The 23350-nt window shown below is 39.7% G+C and overlaps 1 protein-coding gene across 12 annotated transcripts in view; it reads left to right on the forward strand.

Moving 5' to 3' along the window:
* The first annotated feature begins 4847 nt into the window (after window positions 1-4847).
* Window positions 4848-23350, forward strand: part of ARAP2 (ArfGAP with RhoGAP domain, ankyrin repeat and PH domain 2) — a 199676-nt gene continuing 181173 nt past the window's right edge. For 2 of the 12 annotated variants that reach the window (XM_044946013.2, XM_044946015.2), the window contains exons 1-3: window positions 5908-6316; window positions 7761-7840; window positions 8120-8201. The gene's annotated coding sequence lies outside the window, so the exon portion shown is untranslated. Of the gene's footprint in view, window positions 4966-5899; window positions 6317-6914; window positions 7067-7760; window positions 7841-8119; window positions 8202-23350 lie in introns of those variants that run through there. The other 10 variants (XM_044946016.2, XM_025290199.3, XM_044946014.2 and 7 more) reach the window with 10 other exon arrangements.

Raw genomic sequence — 23350 nt, forward strand, 5'->3', positions numbered from 1 at the left:
ATTCCTGTCCAAAAATGGCAGCCAGTTTAACAATCTGTTCACACTTGCTTTGTGGGAATGTGAATTCAGCATTATCAGACACACTGATTTTCCAAGAGAAGCTAAAAATTCTTATTTTAATGTAAACTCTTCTAAATTTGAGTAACTAAATACTGTTAAATTCTATGTACTTTGAAAGCTACTTGGACTTAATGTTTTCCATGTGCAGCAAGTTTGTGTCCTCTGCTTTTGAGATTGTTAATTGTGCTATGCTGCTGCTGCTAAGTCGCTTCAGTCGTGTCCGACTCTGTGCGAGCCCATAGACGGCAGCCCACCAGGCTCCCCCATCCCTGGGATTCTCTAGGCAAGAACACTGGAGTGGGTTGCCATTTCCTTCTCCAATGCATGAAAGTGAAAAGTGAAAGTGAAGTTGCGCTCAATCATGTCCGACTCTTAGCTACCCCATGGCCTGTAGCCCACCAGGCTCCTCCGTCCATGGGATTTTCCAGGCAAGATTACTGGAGTGGGGTGCCATTGATTTCTCCAATTGTGATATGAGGTCTTATCAATCCTTTTCTTGTTTTAAATTTGCCCTTTACATGATTGTTAGTCTGTGCTTTTCAAATTGGTTTTGTAACAGTTGATTTGCTTTATAAGAGATCTATTTTTAGCTGTTGCTTGTGTATTTCTGCCTATTTTGCAAATCCCTCCCCACTTTTTTTTCTTATGTCAGAAGAACTCTCAAGGCTAGTTATGTATTATAAGGGAAGCATTTTTAGCACAAAGGGGCAAAATGAAACTATACAGTATTTTCAAGCTATAGCATGAAGAAATAAATTTTGTGAAGTGTTTAGTAAACAATTTCAGAAATGAGGAAAATTGACACAACAAAGTGAAAGCAATGATTTTACTCTCAGTTGATGTATTTCCTGTGAAAATCCACTGAGTCATAGTTAGGATTTCTGGACTTCTCTTAACACTGATTTTTCTTAAGGAACTATTTTCCGTATAAAAGTAAAATTAGATGTTTATGTTAGCAGTGGTAGAAACTACTGGATATCTGCAACTCTAAAATGTAATCTACTTTTGGATATGTGATTATTTTCTATACCACAAGAAAAAAATCTCACTATTAAACTATGACATAACACTGTTCATTTAAAATTTATATTATGTATATAAATATGCATATATACGTATATAAATATGTATATGAAAATGCTCTTTGAGAATTATTTAAACATAGATTTTATCAAATCTCATACTCCCATTTCTTTGCCTCTTAACAAAGAAAGCTAATATCTCTTTGGTGACATTTCATACGACAGTTAAACTCAACATGTGAAGCACTGTCAGCGCAAGTAACTTCAGTCAAGTGAGGACAAAATAAGCATCTGTGATCAGGCTCATGAACATGTAGGTAATGACAACTATACTACGACTGTTGTTAGACAACAGCAATTCATTTTAAGGTGAATTTACATTTCAAAAGTAGTAAAGTGTTAACATATGTGTATCTGTATCAATGAAATGGGCTTCCCAGGTAGCACAGTGGTAAAGAATCTGCTTGCCAATGCAGGAGACAGCAAGAGATGCAGGTTCAATCCCTGGGCCAGGGAGATTCCCCTGGACTAGGAAATGGCAATCCACTCCAGAATTCTTGCCAGGAAAATTCCACAGACAGAGGAGCCTGGTGGGTTACAGTTCATGGGGTCACAAAGAGTTGGATATGACTGAGCACATCAATGAAATACAAAATGAAATTTTCATATGAAAGTAATATTTCAGAAACTCATTTAGGCTCTGTTCTAATGGTGACACAGATAGTAGAGAATCTTCCCACAGTGCAGGAGACCTGGGTTCAAATCCTGGGTTGGTAAGATCCTTTGGAGTAGGAAATGGCAATATTCTGCAGTATGCTTGCCTGGAGAATTTTATGGAAAGAGAAACCTGGCGGGCTGCATTTCATGGGGTCACAAAGAGTTGGACAGAGCTGAGCAGCTAATATACTAATTCCTAGAGCCTAAATGAGTTTCTGAAATATTACTTTTATATGAAAATTTATGTTTACTTTTTACTTGATATTATTCATGGTTTCTGAAAAACTTATATTTTAAAATAAATTATTTCTGCAATACCATCAACTTTTAGTCAATAATTGAATTGACTGAATATTTTGCACTGCTCTTTTGTCTACCTTACAGTAGATATCCACTCAAGTTATTCCCTTGTGGTGAGAAAGAGTTAAAAAGAACTTTCAAGGCAACTCTTAAAACTTGTAACAAAGTACTGAAAAAGTCAACCTAATGAATATATACTCTTTTCAGTTTAATAAAACAAACATTTATCTAAAGCTTTATGGTAAGTACTTCAGAGAATTCAAATAACAAGATTCTAAGTATGCATAATGCAAGGCAGACTGACAAGAATAAAGAGGTTATGGTACTTCAGGAATACAAATAGTAATAAGAAAAACTTCTCAACATCCATAAGGCAAACCCTACTGATAAAGGCTCTCCAATAGCAGCTAAGAGAAAGGACAATGGGAAAACCCAAGAGAGAGTATTGTATATGTCTGAATATACAGTATATCATTTTCCCCCCAAAGTTAGGCATCAGAAATAAAGGTCCTTATGGTAAGTTTTCTTTGAGGCATCCTAGCAGAATGCTTAAGGCATAAGTTTTGAATCCACATTCAGTTCAGTCAGTTCACTCGCTCAGTCGTGTCCGACTCTTTGGGACCCCATGAATCTCAGCACGCCAAGCCTCCCTGTCCATCACCAACTCCTGGAGTTCACTCAGACTCACGTCCATCCAGTTGGTGATGCCATCCAGCCATCTCATCCTCTGTCATCCCCTTCTCCTCCTGCCCCCAATCCCTCCCAGCATTAGAGTCTTTTCCAATGAGTCAACTCTTCACATGAGGTGGCCAAAGTACTGGAGTTTCAGCTTTAGCATCATTCCTTTCAAAGAACACCCAGTACTGATCTCCTTCAGAATGGACTGGTTGGATCTCCTTGCAGTCCATGGGACTCTCAAGAGTCTTCTCCAACACCACAGTTCAAAAGCATCAATTCTTCAGTGCTCAGCTTTCTTCACAGTCCAACTCTCACATCCATACATGACTACTGGAAAAACCATAGCCTTGACTAGACGGACCTTTGTTGGCAAAGTAATGTCTCTGCTTTTGAATATGCTATCTAGGTTGGTCATAACTTTCCTTCCAAGGAGTAAGCATCTTTAGTTGAGTTCAAATACTTTCTTCCTTATTTACTATTTGTGGGCTCTTAGATGGAATAATCTTTCTGTGTCTTGGTTTCTTCACTGGCTAAAAAGAAAAAAAAAGAGAGAGAGATAATGATAGTATCTGTCCCATACCCCTTAAGAGAATTGAGTTCATAACGCGTAACAATGCCTGGTGCATAGAACCTGTGTATCACAGGATCTCCACCTGCTTGCAATTATTGTTCGTTAATCTGAACCGCAAACTACAGAACTGCAGGAGTGGGGGATGGGGAGTGTGGCCTGAAATATCCTTAATCAACCCTAGTTTAGGATATACACAAGGGCCATCCAATAAACTTGGTTAAAAGGAGGTGAAGATATTTAAAACATATTAAGGAATTATTTTGGGGCTGTGACCTCACAGTTTTAAGTGTACCATGTTACTGCAAGGATCCTTTTAAAACCACTCCAAAAAACTGGTAGAGGTCATTACCATACATATTTCAGATGAATGAGAAAAAACAACTTCTTAATATAAAGCAGATAGGAACTTTTGGTTTGCAATGAAATTCCCAATGACAGGATCATAAAAGGTTTCAGAAAGTTAGGTACCTTCAAAAATTTAGATAGAAGTGAAAATAATATTCTCTGAAAACAAAACACCTGTGATTCAAAGTGAGATTCTAGTGAAGTCACTGACATCAAAGTTGCAAGTTAAAATTTGAATAAGATTATTTCATAAAATATGAGTGGAAAAGGCAGTATATATGCTATATAATTTTATTTTCATGGATAATTTATCTAAAATGATTAATTTTTTATTATAAGTAGACATGTCTATTTTTATATACATTCCTAAAATTTTATGTTTTGCAAAACACTAGATTTTCCTTTATAGAAAAATGGAGGGATTAAATTCTGTAAATAATTCTGGGTATCAAGATTTGGAAAGGCTTTAGAGGGAGGTGGTATTTGAAGCTAGTCTTGAAGAATAATTGGAGAAAGGATAGAATTAATTTTATTGAGAGATGACTATTTTCTCGGTGCCATAGATATGTAATCAGGGTTTACAAATGGTTGAATTGAGACTCAGATAAGTTGAATTTGCTCAAAATGCCACAACCTACACTGATCAGGCTTCATTTTGAGCACAGACCTTTGCAATTTCAGCACTGCGTGCTTTCCGAAACAGGCAATCCAGTGCAGAGAATGGTTCCTGGAGAAGACTGGGCTGGAATTCTCTGTGCCTTATGGCATAATTGGTGTAAATCACTCAACATCTTTTTCTTAAGTTTCCTTTCTTATAGTGGGGATAATAACACTATCTCTTCAAAGAGTTGTTGGGATAATTAAATGAGCTTTTGCAAGTAAAGTGCTGGGAATAGCAACTGGCACAGAAATGCTCTATGGGTGTTAGCCTTGATGATGTAAAGAAAAGGGAAAGGAGGAAAAGGCGGAGGAGAGGAGGATGGTTTCCACTCTCTCCAACTGCCTCCTTTAGAAGCAGAGTGCATTCTGGGTAGGAAAGATGGGTGGAGCAGAGACACAAAAGCTGGCAAGGGCAGAGCTATGCCTGCTCTCCCTCTGAAAATGGAGGAAATATAAGTTGGAATGGGTCATTTTGGAATAAATACAGAGATAAAAAGATATATTCCAAATACATATTTGGAATAAATAAACAGATGGAAATTAACTGGTACTATAAGGAGAAGGGGATGACACAGGATGAGATGGCTGGATGGCATCACTGACTGGATGGACGTGAGTCTGAGTGAACTCCAGGAGTTGGTGATGGACAGGGAGGCCTGGTGTGCTGCGATTCATGGGGTCGCAAAGAGTCGGACATGACTGAGCGACTGAATTGAACTGACTGATATAGTAGAATGGCCTTGACAGTCAACAGATTTTTCATACTTCAATTTTTATAAAGTTACTTTTCTTCCATACTTTTCTCCCTGAATGCCTAACTATGAGGGCTGCTACATATCAATACATTACACATAGGCTATGAATAGAGTCTAGAAGTGTTTGATTTATCCATTATTTACTACTTAATCTAAGTCTCAATCCTTTGTAAAATTGGAAAAAGTTCCAACTCATGGGAGTTGTACAAACACAACATATATGTTAGGTGTTCGGCCAGAACCTGGTATGATTAGTGAACAGTTAACAAAAGATTTTGCCATATTCCTTCAGCCATCTTTTATTTTCCTTCATATATTAAGGTTCTTAAAATCAGCTTACACCTTATCACCAATGCATAGTTTCAGTAAGGGAGGCCTGCTTTTCTTTCACTTCCCAGAGCTATTATTGAATCATCAGTGTGCCTTACAATTTTTATTTCTTCTCAGAGAAGACTGAAAATCTGGGGGTCTCACTGTGTTTGCTAATCACTGTAGTTTCAATTTTGTTTATTGAAAATAAAACTATCTTATATTGTTTAAAATAAAAATTTTAAACAATAAATGACTGAATGATAATCGAGGAACTAAGATATTGTTACAAAAAGGCACAAAGTCTTATTTTATAAAATCTACCTAGAGAAATAATTTGAGGACTCTGTTCCAGTAACAGTGCTTGCCTTACTGAGACATACCATAACTGATGTAAGATTTTTTGTTTATTTATAACCCACCTTGCTCAGAAAAGGATTTAAGATGGCTTACCAAGATAAAAATAAATGACAAGTATGTGAGAACTATGAGGGAGAGGGAAAATAAAGCCCACAAAGAGTATGGACTTAACAAGAAGTCAAAAAGAGCCACAAAAATAAAATTCTACAGAAATCCAAAGAAAAAAAAAAGACAATTCTTGAGATTTGGAAAATGTCGAATGAACTTTCCTGGTGAAAATAGGTCTTTCTTTCAAGTATTTAGTTTAAAAGAAACTGAAGATTTGCTGTCTCTGGAGCATGCTTGCCACAGCTGCCTCCGAGTCTCCCAGGGCAGGAGGATGCTTTTTAATGGGCAGATTTTTCGCTGAAGATGAAGCCTCCCAAGAACCAGGGCTCCTGGGAAGCCTCCCACGCTCCAGACTTCACCAATTATTTCATTTTCATAAGCTCAGCACTTCCCCTAATTGTTTTACTTTCACCAACACGAACAGGACAAAGGTAAGGACATTTCATCTTTTAAGGGAGAGAATTTCAGGTCCAGTCTGTACAAAGATGTTAACTAAAATATAAAAATAAGGAGCTTGCCCTTGAAGTCACTGGCAAGCGATAAGATTTTACGGACATTTAAGTATCCATATTCTGGGGCGCACAAGGGTTTTTCTGTTTGAATTCCCGTGTCCTCTCCCTGCTTTATTGTTACTTCCAAGAGCAGAGTGTCAAGGTCCAAGTCCAAGGGAAAATGTCTTTCCGGGATCTAACAATCTCAGAGGCCAAAAGGACTAGAGCAGGGTTCTCCCTCCCCTCGGAGGGGTGGAGACAAGAAGGGGGGCAGAGACAAGAAGGAGAAATATAAAACATCTGTGAGGAGGCTGTATTAGTTCCGATCTAAATTGAAAATCCCCTGCACCCTTAAAGTTTTGACTGCTTGGGGAAGTTGCTCTCCCCCACAAACTCAACTAGAAAGTGGGAATATTCGTCCTTCCCTCACAGAGAATCCGATATAATGGGTCGAGCCTAATCAGCACTGAGCTTGGTAAACAGATTCCCGGGCCCATTGAGTGCAACTTTACGCAGAAGCAGCCTGGGAAAACTAGCGCCCTAGATGAGTCTTAAGTTTGGGAAACGCTGAGGCAACCTGGAAACTACTTAGTAGAGTAATACTAATAATCAGTGGTGCTGAGATTCCGCCCACTTGACAACCCACCCATCCGTGAGCAATGACCAACCAAATGGCCGGCCGGAGCCGGGGTAGGGTCACCGGCATCTCTCCGGGGAGGGCTATGCCCTCGCCGCTTTGGGCTGCGGGACGCGTTCTCGCGGCTTCACCAACCCCGCCGCCCCGGGAGCCTTGGGGCCGAGGTGCGCCAGGTGGCGACGGTGCCAGGCGCGGCCAAGTCGGGGCGGACTGAGTCAGTCACCCAACTATGTTGCGGAACCAGGGCGGCCGGCTTGGCTGCCCCCGCCGCTGAGCCTCGCTGCCCCAACGCCTGGCGGCTCTCCCCGCCCCCGCGGGCCTGGAGGAAGCGGCCAAGGCGCGGCGCCGGAGCACCTGGGCAGGGCGCGGGCGGCGGGCGCGGCGCTTCCGGAGCTGCGCGCGGGCTCGCGCTCCCCGCCTCCAGGTGCGGCGGCCGCGGCGTGCTGGCCCGAGTGACAGCGCCGCCCGCGCGGCCGCCTCCTGGCTGCAGACGCCGTGCGGGCAGCCGGCGGGGAGGGAAGCAGGAGGCCCCGCGCCTGGGACAGGCGGGTGAGGACTGGTCGAGCCAGGCCGGGAGAGAAGCCGGCGACCGGGCTCCCCCGCCCGCCTCGGCTCCCCAGCTCCGCTGCCCGCGCGCAAAGCGAGTCCAGGGGACTGCGGTGGGCTGGGCGGCGGGGCCGGGGTCGGGCGTGAGGACCGTCTCATCTGAGCCGCGGCTTTCCGGCACCTCTTTGGGTACATTTCCAGAGCGCCAAGTGTTCAGCTCCGGTTTCTACCGCTTGGATTTCGCTCCCGCATGTGGGCGTCTAAAAGGAAACCAGAAGCTGGTAAGTGATACAAAAACTCTACTTAGTAATGGGATTTGACTCAGGAGTGGGAAGAGCCGGATAGACAGCTAGACCCCTTCCTCGAAAAGGAGCTGCCCTTCAGTGAGTTTCAGGCAGTTAATTACTTGGTAGAGATAATGAGTTCGCTCGGATCTCTGTGCTCCCCCGCACCCTACTTGTTCTACACTTTGAGACCTCAGGCCTGTTAATTAACTTTAATTACAATCATTTGGCCTCCACCTGCCTGAACCTAACCTCATACTCGAAAACTGTCGACAGGGAGTTTACCAGATTGATTTACTCGTTGACGTTTGGAGATAGGTCTCCTGGGAGAATGGGTGCCCGTCTTATTAAACGAGGGGTAAGTTCATCCTTGCTTCTTTTCTTAAACGTTCGCCTCACCTCCTTGCGGCGATCTGGAGTAATTTTGATTGGGGGGAAGTCTTTGTGAAAATATATTGTGAACTATAATCTTTGATGATTAGAGGCAAATTAGAAGCTAGTTTGTTTGGAATAATGACATTTTAGGCTGTTACAAGTTTGGTGATGGTAACTTTTTTTTTTTTTTTTGCCAAGGGTGTCCTTGAAGTAGTCTGCTTAGTGGAATATATCCTTTTGGTTTAAAAAAAAAAAAAGTACTGAAAAATAAGCTATTTTTAAAAGTACATATAATCGGATGTCATTGTGATTACCAATAATAGTGTTGTACTTACAAGCTTAGTATTGATTTCTCCCGCACTTAAGCACTCTTTGCCCGCATGAGTTTATGGGAATATTGCCCGTAAGTAATTGGAAGATGAAGTTAGGACTATTTTAAAAAGGAAGGTAACTTTTTTAAGGAGAAAAGAGAAATACTTCTAAACTTATACTTGTGACTTCCATACACTTACAAGAGAAATATTGAGGGGAAAATTCTCATGACCTCCACTGTTTAACAGTGTTTTAAAAAGAAAGAAAAAGTAAAATGGGTCATGAACTAGGCTAGAGTCTAAAGTGGAAATATCTCCCTGGCTACTTTTCAGACAGCTGTTTAACAAATACACACTTAAGGTGGGTCTTAACACCAAGAGTGTTCTCTATAGACTTGATTTGTCAGTACTCAAAGATTTGTTTAAATGAAAATATACCTAGAGGGGAAGTCAAATGACTTGTTAAAACTTATTTGTGGGCATGTGTGTTTGCATTTTTTTCCTTCCTCCATAAGTCAGATTTTATATGGATAGTCCATGAGAGGAGAAACTGATACATTTAAAAACAAATATGTGTTTTTTTCATTTTTCCTATGTCTCTTGAATATTAAAATTTTTAATGAAAGTCTTTGAATTCTATAGTGCTTCTTTTTTCAAAAGTTTCTCACATATGATTTCATTTAATACAATAGTAGCCTCTTTTTCCCCCCACCTACCCCCACATTGCCCCTTCCCTCTTCCTTCTGCACACTGATGATCAGTAGTAGTTTGTTCTCTGTATTATCAGTGTCTGCTGCTAAAAACAAATTTCTTAACCATCTCATATCACTGCAGTTTGAGCCTTCTAGATACTTTGCAATTCAGCTACTTAGTTATTGTGATTAAGTAGAGGACTAAGAGGCTTCCCTGATGGCTTAGACCATAAAGAATCTGCCTGCAATTAAGGAGACCTGGGTTTGATCCCTGGGTCAGGAAGATCCCCTGGAGGAGGGCATAACAACCCATTCCAATATTCTTGCCTGGGAAATCCCTTGGACAGAGGAGCCTATCAGCCTAGGGTCCATATAGTGACAAAGAGTCGAACAGGACTGAAGTGACTTCGCAGCAGCAGCAGCATAGGAATGAGATTATAATGAATTGCAGTTTTCTTGGAAGAAAGTCTTAAACTAGCTCCATAAGACTGTGAAGTTTTAAAAACCGGCTTAGAACTCTGTATTATAAACATCATGATATTTGGGAAATTTTCTGTTTTTGCTTTGTTTCTTTCTATCCCACCTCTTAGCAACTTTGAGAAAGTTCAGTGAAAGATGCTATAAAAATGTTACTTATGAATGACAGCCATTGCTTTTAAGAAGAAATTATTTTAATGTTTTAGCAAGTTTTTTTTTTCTTTCTTATTTGTTTGTTGAATCATTTATTGAATCCAGTGTTTGCACTTTCTAAACTGAGGAATTTGGGGAATATTCTGGAAAATATTAGGTAAAGAACATTTTATTAACGTTGGAAATATTTCTTAGCTTTGATCAAATGTGATTGACGAGAGACTGGAGACTATGAGAAGTCTTCTCATCTGTTTGATTGCCTAAAGACATCTCCCTCATTGCCCCGCTTTGTGGCAATGACTGCAGTCTCCATATGCTACGTTCCCATACATCTTGAAATTCCCCTCTGTAGCTCCTTCACTGATCATTCCATCCTCAGAGTTCTGAATTACTGCATATTTCAATTATGTTTATGGTGTCAGTTTGAAGTTTTTAGAGTTCCTTGGAATTCTTGAAAGATGATGGTGCTACTTTTCTACAATACTTAAAATATGAACCATGTGAAAGTCAAGCTCATAAGACTTACGTTTTCTCATCATTACTCTTGGGTACATTTGAGTCTTCCAATTTTGTTGGTCCTCTTTTACTGGCTCTTACTGAGTTATAAAGAACTGTCCATATGCATTGGAGAAGGCAATGGCAACCGACTTCAGTACTCTTGCCTGGAAAATCCCATGGACGGAGGAGCCTGGAAGGCTGTGGTCCATGGGGTCGCTGAGGGTCAGACATGACTGAGCGACTTGACTTTCACTTTTCACTTTCATGCATTGGAAAAGGAAATGGCAACCCACTCCAGTGTTCTTGCCTGGAGAATCCCAGGGCTGGGGAGCCTGGTGGGCTGCTGTCTATGGGGTCACACAAGAGTCGGACACGACTGAAGCGACTTAGCAGCAGTAGCAGTCCATATGCATGTCATTTTCCCTTGACATGCATATGGCTGTACAGCCATGTTTAATACACTCCTTTAGATTTTAAACTCCTGGAGAGAATACATTTCATTTTCACTTTCTTTTTAGTACCATATATATATCATTGTTCAGTCACTAAGTCGTATCTGACTCTGTGACCCCATGAACGGTACTGCTCCAGTCTTCCCTGTTCTTCACTATCTCACTGAGTTTGCTCAAACTCGTGTATAATGAGTTAGTGATGCCATCCATCCATCTCATCCTCTCTCGTCCCTTTCTCTTCTTGGCCTCAGTCTTTCCAAGCATCAGGTTCTTTTCTAATGGCTCTTTGCATCAGGTGGCCAAAGTATTGGAGCTTCAGCATCAGTCCTTCCAATGAATATTCAGGGTTGATTTCCTTGCAGTCCAAGGGACTCTGAAGAGTCCTTTAAGAGTTTTCTCCAACTCCACAGTTTGAAAGCATCAATTTCATATGCTCAATTTGAGCATCGATTTTGATGCTCAGTCTTCTTTATGGTGCAACTCATATCCATACATGACTACTGGAAAAACCATACCTTTGTCCACATGGACCTTCGTTGGCAAAATGATGTCTTTGCTTTTTTATACTTCTTTGGCTTGTCATAACTTTTCTTCCAAGGAGCAAGTGTTTTTTAATTTCATGGCTGCAGTCACCATCCACAGTAATTTTGGAGCCCAAGAAAATGAAATCTGTCACTGCTTCCACTTTTTCCCCATCTATTTGCCGTGACGTGATGGGACTGGATGCCATGATCTTCTTTTTATGAATACCGAGTTTTCAGCTAGCTTTTTCACTTTCCTCTTTTACCCTCATCAAGGGCTTTTTAGTTCCTTTTCACTTTCTGCCATTGAAGTGATATCATCTGCGTATCTGAGGTTGTTGGTATTTCTCCTGGCAATCTTGATTCCAGCTTGTGAATCATCCAACCTGGCATTTCACATGATATACTCTGCATAGAAATTAAATAAGCAGGGTGACAATATACAACCTTGACGTTCTGCTTTCCCAATTTTGAACCAGTCCATTGTTCCATGTCTTGTTCTAACTGTTGCTGCTTGACCCGCATACAGGTTTTCTTGACAGGTTTCTCAGGAGATAGGTAAGGTGGTCTGGTATTCCCATCTCTTGAGGGAATTTTCCAAAGTTTGCTGTGATCTATACAGTTAAAGTCTTTAATGTGGTCAATGAAGCAGAAATAGATTAAAAAAAAAATTCCTTTGCTTTTTCTGTGATCCAGGGCGTGTTGGCAATATGATCTTTGGTTCCTCTACCTTTTATAAATCCTGCTGATACATCTGGAAGTTTTCAGTTCATGTACTCCTGAAGCCTAACTTGAAGGATTTTGAGCATAATCTTGCTTTCTTAAGAAATGAGTGCAATTGTACAGTAATCTGAACATTCTTTGTCATTGGAATGGAAATTGACCTTTTCCAGTCCTGTGGTCACTGCTGAGCTTTCCAAATTTGCTGGCATACTGAGTGTAGCACTTTAACAACATCGTCTTTCAGGATTAGAATATACATGTATATATACACACAATAGCACTGTTCTCAAGTGAGATGATAGGTGCTATCTTGAACTGCAAATGTTTCTCCCTGTTATCTTGGAGAGAGTAGTTAGCGATCCTTAAATATTTATTTAATGAATAAATGTTAATAAATGAGTCAATCAATTGAGAGACACTTGGTGAGATATCCTCTTACCTAAGAAAAAAGAGACTTAGATAATTATGGAGCCAATAGGAACAAGCCCTCAAATTCAGTTGGAAAAGAGGTCAGGGTGCTATTTATAAATGCTACAAGAGGAAACCATTCACAGTAGGCTATTTTGAAACATCTGGTTGTTAGTCAAAAAATGTGAGTCAAATTCAGAGAAATAGTGGAGAATACATCCGATACATTTGTATCCAATTAAAAAAATTGATATATAAAAGTGCATGTATCATAAGTGTACATTTTAAAATCTTTTTACTGAAGTATATCATGCAAGTTTTTATCTCAGCCAATTAAACATTAAAGGTATGTTCAATGTAGCATGAAATAGAACAGAATCCTGAAGAATATGTATGTACTCGTGCTTATATCAAGAATCCTAAAGGGTCTGAGTGTCCTTTCAGCTGCCAAGATACAGATGTGGGTAGGAGGGAGCTGGAATGAGCAGGTTTCAGGGGCACTCAGGTAGGTGTCCTCCACTGTGGTGTGGGCTTTGGTTTGTTATTGACTTTACCCCCACTCCTGCTCTTGTAGGAACTTGGGAAAATGCTTACCTAAGAACTGTGGCCCCGCTTTAAAGATCTCTGAATTAAAAATTAAACATTTTTAATGTTTAAGAGACTTAATTTTAAGTTTAAAAAAACATTAATTGTTAATGTTTGAGACTTAATTTTAAGTCTCAAACATCAGCCAATTAACTTAAAATCTGGATAGACAGTTTGAAAGAAAAGGGACTTACTGAAGCTAAGGAGTGTTTCAAGCCACATAACTTATTGGGATGTTATAGAAAACACCTAAACCCAGGTACTACTTAGGCTAATAAAAAACTCATACAAAGTAAAGGAATGGTCACTACTGGCCTTCACTGGCTGTGAAATGTATATTCTTAATTTTGAAAGAGTTGTGTCTTTCAGATCACACAGAAAATAAATAATCAAAGCATGACTTAGAACAGTCTTTTCTCCTTGATCCAAGCTGTGGAAGGCTTTTGCCTGGAGCCTGACTATTTTCAGCTCAAACCTCTGTTACTCTCCATCCAGCAGCCACTAATTAAGTGCTTGTTGCTTGCCAGGAACTAAGATCCTTATGCATATTTACTCATTTCATCCTCAAGAGAGTCTCGTGAGGTTCTCATTTATCGTCGCTGCTTACAGATGACCACAGTGTGTCTCAGAAAAATAAAGGAACTTTCCCAAGTTCATGCAGGTATTACACAGCAGAGCTACGCTCACTGGACATCACTGTGCTGTTTCCCAAGTCTAAAGTCTTCAGGTAAAAATCTTCATTCTCATTACAATAACGGCATCTATAGTTTACTAAATTAGTGAAACTGTTTACTGCTGTGTGAGGTGCTTTGTAGGTTTATTAGAAGAATAATGGATGGTGCTAATTGAAAGGAATGTAATTTTATGAAGCAGGCAGGAGAATACCGATCACACCAAGTGCAATAATGCAGTATGAATATGACCAACTACAATATTATATACCACGGATGAATTAGCCAGCATTTTTTGTACACTTATAATTCATGTCAGGTGCTTTTCTATATGCCTTATGTATTTGACTTGTTTAATTCTAGCAGAAATCCTAGCAGATATTTTATCTTCATTTTATAGACAAGGAAACTGAGCTTCAGGGAAGTTAACTATCTTCAGGGACATAGAAAACAAGTGGGAAAAGGCTGGTTTGGAGTTTAGGCAGCCTGACTCTAGAGCACTGTGCTTTGTGTGCCTGAGTATCTCAAACAATTAAAAGTAAATGACTTTAGGCTTCCGTATTTACTTACTTACATGGACGCATATGCTCACAGCTGCAAAGGCTTATATAACTTGAGTTCGCAAGGGATGGTATAGGTCAGCAGCATTTCCCTAGAGACTCTAAATGCTATGTATAGTAGAACAGTCAAATGAGAGGGAAAATAGGAAGTCCTTGATCCCTTCCTACTGTTAAATCGATCGCATAGGTATTAGGAGGCATCACAGTTAACAGCAGTTTGTAGAGTCTGACTCTTGGAATTCTGAAACTTATCCACTGTTTTCCTGCTGTTTGGCTTTGGGCATGGGGCTTTCCTTCTAAGGCAACTGTGAGGATTAAATGAGATCCTATAAAGTTGGTTTGTAATCACTCCACAGATACTGGCTGATAACATTAGCAATAGAAGTCTGAGGGAGAAGGAAAGAGGATGGATGTGTTTTGATGAAGGGGAAAGAGGGCTCAATGTAGAGAACCTGAGGCAGTGGAGGAAAGAGTTCAGAGTTGAGGGAACTGGGCTTTCTGTAAGGGGTTAAATGGGGGCGGTGTTATCACAGGATAAGGTAGGTGACCGATGGTAGGGGAGAGGCATACTAAATGACCAACCAATTTGACACCAAGGATGTAAGGACTTAGACTGGAACAATAGAATTCTTGATCTCTGACCTTTTGTAATTTGCTCTATACGATGGGATAGAGTAATGACAGCAAGCGTGCTTTCTCAAAACCACTTCCTCTTGTGCATGGTTGTGGGGAGCAGAGTGGAACGATTTGTCTTTATGACTATGTGAAGTTAACATCTTAGTATTAAACAATAAGTCTGTTTGATGTGAAATACAGTGATACCTCCTTCTTGTGACTGTATTCTGTACTGAAGCAAAAGTAGAATTCTATTAAGACCTGTAGCCCGAACTCACTAGTTCAGTGTGTTATTTATATGGACCTCCCGGAGTTTGTAAGAGATGAGCTATTTCTCCACATAAATGACTTGAAATCAGGGACACTTCCTTTCATCATCTATAGTGCCAGGTATCCTTTGGGGATAGCTGATTAGCTCTGGAGATTTGGAGGAGTAAAAATTGTGCCTGAGGTTTCTACCTTGGGTATCATTATGCGTGCTAAGTCATTTCAGTCCTGTGGGACTCTTTGTGACCCCATGGACTGTAACCTGCCAGGCTGCTCTGTCCATGGAATTGTCCAGGCAAGCATACTGGAGTGGGTTGCCATGTCTTCCTCCAGGGAATCTTCACAGTCCAGGAATCAAAGCCACATCTTATTCTGTCTCCTGCATTAGCAGGCAGATTCTTTACCACTAGGATGTCCTAAGTCAGTCAACTCTTCTATTTACTGGTACCCCTCAGTCACTGTGACCAATAAAAGTAATATCTCACACATTTCTGATTCATATTCAATTGGGGATGACTGTTTTGGAATACAATAAACTTCCATTGTTTTTAGAATCTGTGAGACTTGTATTGATGACACTGAAGAGTCTCTATTCATGTGGCAGCCTAACTTACTTAGTTTACATTTTTAAATGATCCTGTGATCCTAGGATTTTTAAGTCTATTATTTCAACACATTGGCAGGTTTCTAAATACTGTAAGGTTATGTTTATGATTTTAAAATGGTATGCTTTTTTTTTTTTAAAGAAGTAGACTAAATTTGAGTGAATTTAGTTATACTATTGCTACTTTTTCCCTTCCCAAAGATATTAAAATCAGGCAGAAGTGATTCCAAAAGTTGTCAGCACTGAATACTTAATGACTTTATGGTTTAATGAAGTGACCCAAGTTTTTCAGTTATTTTCTTTCCTCTTTTAACTGGGGAATATGACAAAGTTACACTGGTAGTGGGTGGGGGGATGGGTAGTGGGAAGTGGTTTACTGTGGTGGTTTTTCTTACTCGAGGCATTTGGAGGGGGGTGGCTGTCCCAACCTATGATTTTTTTTTTTTAATTGAAGTATACTTGATTTACAATATTATATTAGTTTCAGTTGTACAATTTTTATGAATTATACTCCATTTAAGGTTATTGCAAACTAATGGATATGCTATTCAATATATCCGCACATCTTGTATATTTTATACATGTCCTTGGTGGCTCAGTCAGTAAAGAATCTGCCTGTTGTGCAGTAGACTGCCTACAATTCAGAAGACCAGGGTTCCATCCCTGGGTTGGGAAGATCTTAGCAAGTAAACCACCAGCACATGATAGTGTATATTTCTTAATCGCCTATCCCTATCTTGCCACTTCCTACTCCCCTCCCCTCACTGGTAAGCACTAGTTTGCTCTCTGTATCTGTGAATCTGTCTCTGTCGCATTCATTTTTTAGATTCTGAATATAAGATAACAAAGAGTATTTGTCTTTGTCTGACTTCTTAACGTCTAGGTGCCTCCATATTGTTGGAAATGACAGAATTTCATTCTTTTTTTGTATAGCTGAGCAACATTCCTTTGTATTCCATGTGTACATATATCACATCTTCTTTGTCTGTCCATCTATTGATGGACACTAAGATTGCTTCTGTATTTGACTATTATAAATAATGCTGCTATGAACATTGGGGTGCATGTATGTTTTCAAATTGGTGTTTTGTTTTTTGGATATATATCCAGGAGTAGAATTGCTGAATTCTATGGTAGTTCTGTGTTCTGTGTTTTTGAGAAGCCTCTGTTCTGTTTTTCCACAGTGGTTATACCAATTTACATTCCCACCAACAGTGTATGAGAGTTTCCTTTCTAACACATCTTTGCCAATGTTTGTAATTTGGGTTCTTTTTGATAATAGTCATCCTGACAGGTGTGAGGTGATATCCCATTGTGGTTTTGATTTGCATTTCTCTGATTAGCAATATTGAGCATCTTTTTATGTTTCTGTTGGCCATCTATATGTCATCTTTGGTGAAATATTTAAGTCTTCTGTCCACTTTTTAACTGAGTTATTTGTTTTTTTGATACTGAGTTTAATATTGAATGTATGAGCTATAACCATTAACTGAGTTATTTGTGTTTTTGATATTGAGTTTACTATTGAATGTATGAGCTATAATCATATTGGTCATATCATTTGCAAATATTTTATCCCATTCAGTAGGTTGTGTTTTCATTTTGTGGATGGTTTCCTTTGCTGTGCGAAAGCTTAAGTTTGATGAAGTCCATTTGTTTATATTTGCTTTTGATTCCTTTGCCTTAGATCCTCCAAAAAAATATTGCTATGATTTATGTCACAGAGTGTTCTGCCTGTGTTCTTGTCAAGAGTTATTTAGTTTCCAGTCTTATATTGAGGTCTTTAATCTACTTTGAGTTTATTTTTGTATATGGTGTGACAAAATGCTCCAATTTCATTGATTTTCGTGAGGCTGTCCAGTTTTCCCAGCACTCACTTATTAAACAAGAGACTATCTTTCCTGTATTGTATATTCTTGCCTTCTTTGTCATAGCTTAATTAGCCATAAGTGTGTGAGTTTATTTCTAGGCTCTCTGTTTTATTCCATTCACCTATGTGTGTGTTTTTGTATATCATGCTGTTTTGTTTACTATAACTCTGTTCTGTAGTCTGAAGTCAGAAAATGTAATACCTCTTGCTTTGTTCATTTTCTGAAAATTGCTTTGGGAATTTAGAGTCTTTTGTAAACTTTAGGAGTATTTGTTTTAGTTCTGTGAAAGATGTCATGGGTATTTTGGTAGGAATTGCATTAAATCTGTATATTACTTTGGGTAGTATGACCATTTTAGCAATATTCTTTCAGTCCATGTACATGGGATTTCTTTGTATCATCTTCATTTTCTTTCATCAGCATTTTATAGTTTTCAGAGTATAGATCTTTCACCTTCTTGATTAAGTTTATTCTTAGATATTTTATTCTGTTTGATGAATTTTTAAAAGTCCTTTAGGTGGGTTGGAATGCTTCCAGCTGCCCTACCACCAACCCTTCTCTCCCCTTGGTTCTTGATTCTAAGGTCACTTGTAGTGGTTAGATGGATTGGGACAATCTGTATTTGAGCTCCTTTGGAGCTTGGTGACCTAAATAGACAAAACTTTAAAACTTTGTACTTTCCACTTGTTACCTTAAATCATCTCAAAGTTGAGAGGGAGTCTTTCAGCACATTTATTGAGCACCTTTTATGTGCCTGATGGTGTTCAAAGTTAAGACCTTCAGCAGTGAACCATAGACAAGATTTCTATCCTCTGGTAGAAGTCTACAGATGTCACGAAGTAACAAATGCCACGAAGACAGAGAAAGCAAGAGTAAGGAATGCTGTGGCACAGGGCACGCTCGTATGCCTAAGGGCACTAGGGAAGGCCACTCTAATGAGCACACATTTGAGCACAGACCTACTCAAGTGATGGAGTGAGCCATGAGCCATGGGAATATGTTGGGAAGTAGATTTGAAAGAGAGAGATGGGTGAGAGGTAGGAATCATGTAGTAGAAATAGGACTGAAGCCAGCTTGGTGATGATTGAGTGATGGGGGCTTCAGGCAAAGCCAGGGAAGATGAAATTAGGTATTTGCAAGGAGTGACATGATGTGACTTTTGTTATAAAATGAATAATTCTGACTGTTGTATTGAGAATATGCTGCTTGTGAAGGCAGGAGGCCAGGATAGAACCTGGAATATCAGTCAGAAGGCTGTTGCAGTGGTCTAAGAAAGATAAGAAAGTGGCTTGGGCTAGCATATGAGCAGAAGCGATGATGAGAAGCAGTTGGTATTCATAGTACCTCCAAGGTAGAGCTCAGGAAGATAATAAGATTATGGCTGTTAAGTGATACTGAAAGCTGGGCATATAGAAGGTACTCCTAAATGTTACTTCTGTTTTCTTTTTACTTTCTCTTGGAAATGGGTCAGGATAGCATGGGCAAATGTACATTCACATCTGTAATGCCAACTGTTTATGTATTCTCTAAATGTGTTCTGTATATATACATCATGTACTGTGTTTACAAACAAGTGATTTGGCATTTATTGGGCAGCTTATATGGGCTAGTCATCATCTTGGCAGATTTATTAGTTTATTGTGGGACAATAAACATAATTATGATGACAGATACTTATTTAACATTTGCTATGTGCCATTGGTGTTCTTGATGCTTTACAAAAGCCTTATGAAGTAGGTATTCTTACCACTCCTTTCCTGATGAGAAAACTGGGGCACAGAGAGGTTAAATACTGGAATTTGACCAAGGTTGCCCAGCTCCCAAATCCTGGCTATCACACTGCACTATCCCGTTTCTATAGGTTAACATGGAGTCAACAGGATGAGATTAAATACTGAGAAGTAAATGCTGTAGTCATACAGTGAAGAGTTAATTTCTTGCTCGGTAGAGACCTTTATGAAGAAAATAGCATTTGAGTTACATTTCAAAGAATGGGAAAGATTTCAACTGTGGGAAGTTAATGACTTAGTGATGAAAATTTGTAATTATAATGATGGAAGTGAATATGTGCTAAGCACTTGCTGGGGATTAAGCACTATTTTAACACTTGGAGTGGATTGTCTCATGTAATCTTTACCAGCACTGAGGTACCTTTGAACATTTTCATTTTATGGGGAAGGAAACAGACACACAGATATGTGCCTATGAAAGTGGAGGAGAGTGGAAATTGAATATGACTGCAGACTCCTGGGCACTGTCTTAGGAAGGACATCCATGTCCTGGGGTGGGGGGAGTGATGGACTTCTGCTGAGGTGTGAGGAATTTAAAACCCAACCAAAATTTTTTGTGCATCTCAGTCATCTTTGGCATGTGTCACAAACATAGATTCTTGGGCCTATATACAGATGTTGCTGTGCAGCAGATCCACTCACTGATACCAGGGGAGCCATGAACCTAGAACATGGCATGTGTGCCTGGTGCCCAAGTGGAGGTCCAAACATGGAGGGCTTTGATGTTGTGTTAAGGAGTTTGCCTAGTAGACTTTTGTAGTTAGGGGTGCCCATCTCTTTGCAGCTGATGATATCTTTGGGGGCCTGAAGCCTCTGAAGAAGTGGGTCTGTGAACACCCTTGGATAATCAGACACATTAAAAAGCACATGTGCATTAAAAAGCACAATGATTGGAGGATGGCGCCTACATGAAAGTGCAGAGAGGTGGGGCCTACACAGAAGTGCAGAGAGAGTTTGTGGGGCCTGTGGGAGAAAGCCTCTTCCAGGTCACAAAAAGGAGTCTAGTTCATTAACCTTTTTTAGCATACCCATGATACCAGAGCGAGGTGGTATTGGTTAGAATATTTGGTATATCCATGCTTGAGTCAGCCACTGAGGAACTTCATGTGTAAGAGACAGAAAAAACTTGTATATTAAAACGTAAAGGCTCACACATGCACACACATTAAAAAAATAACAAAATGGGCTTCTGAACCACTTCTACCATCGCTACCAGTCTGTCTCCCATCTCTTAAACAAAAGGAGTGATTCATTCTATTTCATGAGGTTGATAGGAAGCCTTCAGAGAGGAAGTAATAGATGCCTGTTCAAAATTGTAAATAGTGCAGAGGATTTGACAAAGTATGTAGATCTGCCAGCTCTTACAGCGTATGTAAAAGGTATGGGGCTATTTAACAGTTTGTTGCTTGGGGGAAATGATAATTAATGAGCTAAGGCAACCCACTCCAGTGTTCTTGCCTGGAGAATCTCAGGGATGGGGGAGCCTGGTTGGGCTGCTGTCTATGGGGTTGCACAGAGTTGGACATGACTGAAGCGACTTAGCAGCAGCAGCAGCAGCAGCAAAGTCAGTGAAGTGGCACGGGTTAAACTTGAGCCTGGAGTTAGTATGTGGAAACATCTCCCTAGCAGTAGAAATACATCTGAGGTACAGTATCTGGAGCGTTGTTGCCACTTATATCAACAGTAGCTACTATTATTTTTTTATTTTCAGATTGAGACCAGACTTGGGGTGGTATGGCACCCCAAGAAGCTTAGCCTGTTCTGTTCAGGATGTGGAATGACAGGCCAGATTTGGACTTCCAGTGGTTTAGTGGTACATGGAGACTGGGCTGAGGGATTTGTTGAATAATTGCAGTGATTTAGGCAGATGTAATACAGGAGGGCCTGAACTGTGGTGAGGAAGTTGGAGGAATATATTACCTCATGTTTTCTCACAGTTCTAGAGCCCAGTATCAAAAGTTGCTGCCACTTTGGTAATAATTATTTCCATTTTGTCATGGGCAAACAAACGGAGAGGCAATGGCACCCCACTCCAGTATTCTTGCCTGGAAAATCCCATGGACGGAGGAGCCTGGTAGGCTGCAGTCCATGGGGTCGCTAAGAGTCGGACGCGACTGAGCGACTTCACTTTCACTTTTCACTTTCATGCATTGGAGAAGGAAATGGCAACCCACTCCAGTGTTCTTGCCTGGAGAATCCCAGGGACAGGGGAGCCTGGTAGGCTGCCGTCTATGGGGTTGCACAGAGTCAGACATGACTGAAGTGACTTAGCATAGCATAGCATAGCATGGGCAAACGAAACTAAATAATGGGATTAAAAAAATAATTATGTGAACAAGAATAATGTATCTGAGAATTAGGTTCACATATGGTGTTGAGGTTTAACTTTCTGCTTTTTTCCCTGACGTTTTGGTATTTTGAATGTGACAGAGGAATACCTGTTGGGCACAGGCATTTCCTGTCTTTCATCTCTCTTTTTTTAATTTAATTAATTTTTTGTTTTTAGTTGAAGGATAATTGCTTTATAGAATTGTGTTAGTTTCTGTCAAGCATCAGCATGAATCAGCCATAGCTGTATATGGTCTTTCCTCTCTGGTTTGTAACTTTTATTCCTTTGTTTCTGAAGTCCTGCCTAAATAGTATATGTTTTCCCTTTTATTTTTGGTGTACTCACTTGTCAGTGTCGGCTAAAGTTTTAGAATAGTTGAGGCAACATCTTATGGGCCGTTGGCATATATCACATGGAGACTCTTGAGTTGTGTCTTCTAAGGAGCTACTTTGAGATGCAGTTTTTTCCAGAAACACTGCATCTCTGCTTGCTCAAATGAATATACCTGATTCCACTGTGTCTCATTTTATTACTTCAGTGTATAGTCATTATGCTGACTTCCCAGGTGAATCAGTGGTAAAGAATATACCTGCCAAGCAGGAGATTCAGGTTTGATCCCTGGGTTGGGAATATCCCCTGGAGAAGGAAAGGCAACCCACTCCAGTAGGGGAAATCCCATGGACAGAGGCGCCTCCAGTATTCTTGCCTGGGAAAACCCCTACAGTCCATGGGGTTGCAAAGCATCAAACATGACGTAGTGACTAAACAACAATTGTTGTTACCTATATTCTGTACTTTTTTCTTTTTTCCTGATGCATAATATATAGAAATTTGCACATACCATACACTTTTACAAACTCAATGCAGCCATATAAACAACAGCTGGAAAAACCATCTTTTTAAAGAATTGAACAGTGTTTGTGAGAAAAGTGAACTTATGTGAATCTGCTGTGTATAAAGGAAAATGTGACCTTTAAACTTTTTCCTTTTCCTTTCATATTAACTTACTTCCTGTTATCTAATGTAAAGTTGTTCATCTAGTCTTGTCTTATATAATATTGTGCATATAATGCTGCTGCAATTTTGAAGCCAAAATCATTGACCTGGGAAATACGTTCTACCTGTGCTTTTGGAGTGAGTTTTTGAAGAAAGTATAGTAAAGGACGGAGTTGCTCATATCTATTAGGTACTGTTAAGAAAAATTATCTAAAATTTGGAAATCAAAAGAATGTACAGCATGTTTGTGGGATGCCTTGTTGAGGGTATTGTTTAACAGGCACACCCCAGGGATATTCTAATTCTTGTGTTCTACCTCCTATTTACTATTTGATTAGAACCCTGAACTGGGAAGTTACCTGTTGGCTTATAGATTTTTGTCCAGTGGAAAGATATCCTGAAAGGTTATGGTTTTATTGCCTTGTAGATCACTAACCTGTTTTTTTTTTTTTTTTTTTTTTAATATAACCTACCCATCTTATTCTAGAACTTAAAAAAAATAAGTTTTCTGATGAACTATATAAACCTGTTCAACAAATGATCTTGGAACTAGCCCTACCACCTTACAGATTCCCTCATTCATTAGTGAATAAAATTTTTGGACACATG

Source organism: Bubalus bubalis, chromosome 7 (genome assembly GCF_019923935.1).
Source record: "Bubalus bubalis isolate 160015118507 breed Murrah chromosome 7, NDDB_SH_1, whole genome shotgun sequence".
NCBI classification, from domain to species: Eukaryota; Metazoa; Chordata; class Mammalia; order Artiodactyla; family Bovidae; genus Bubalus; species Bubalus bubalis.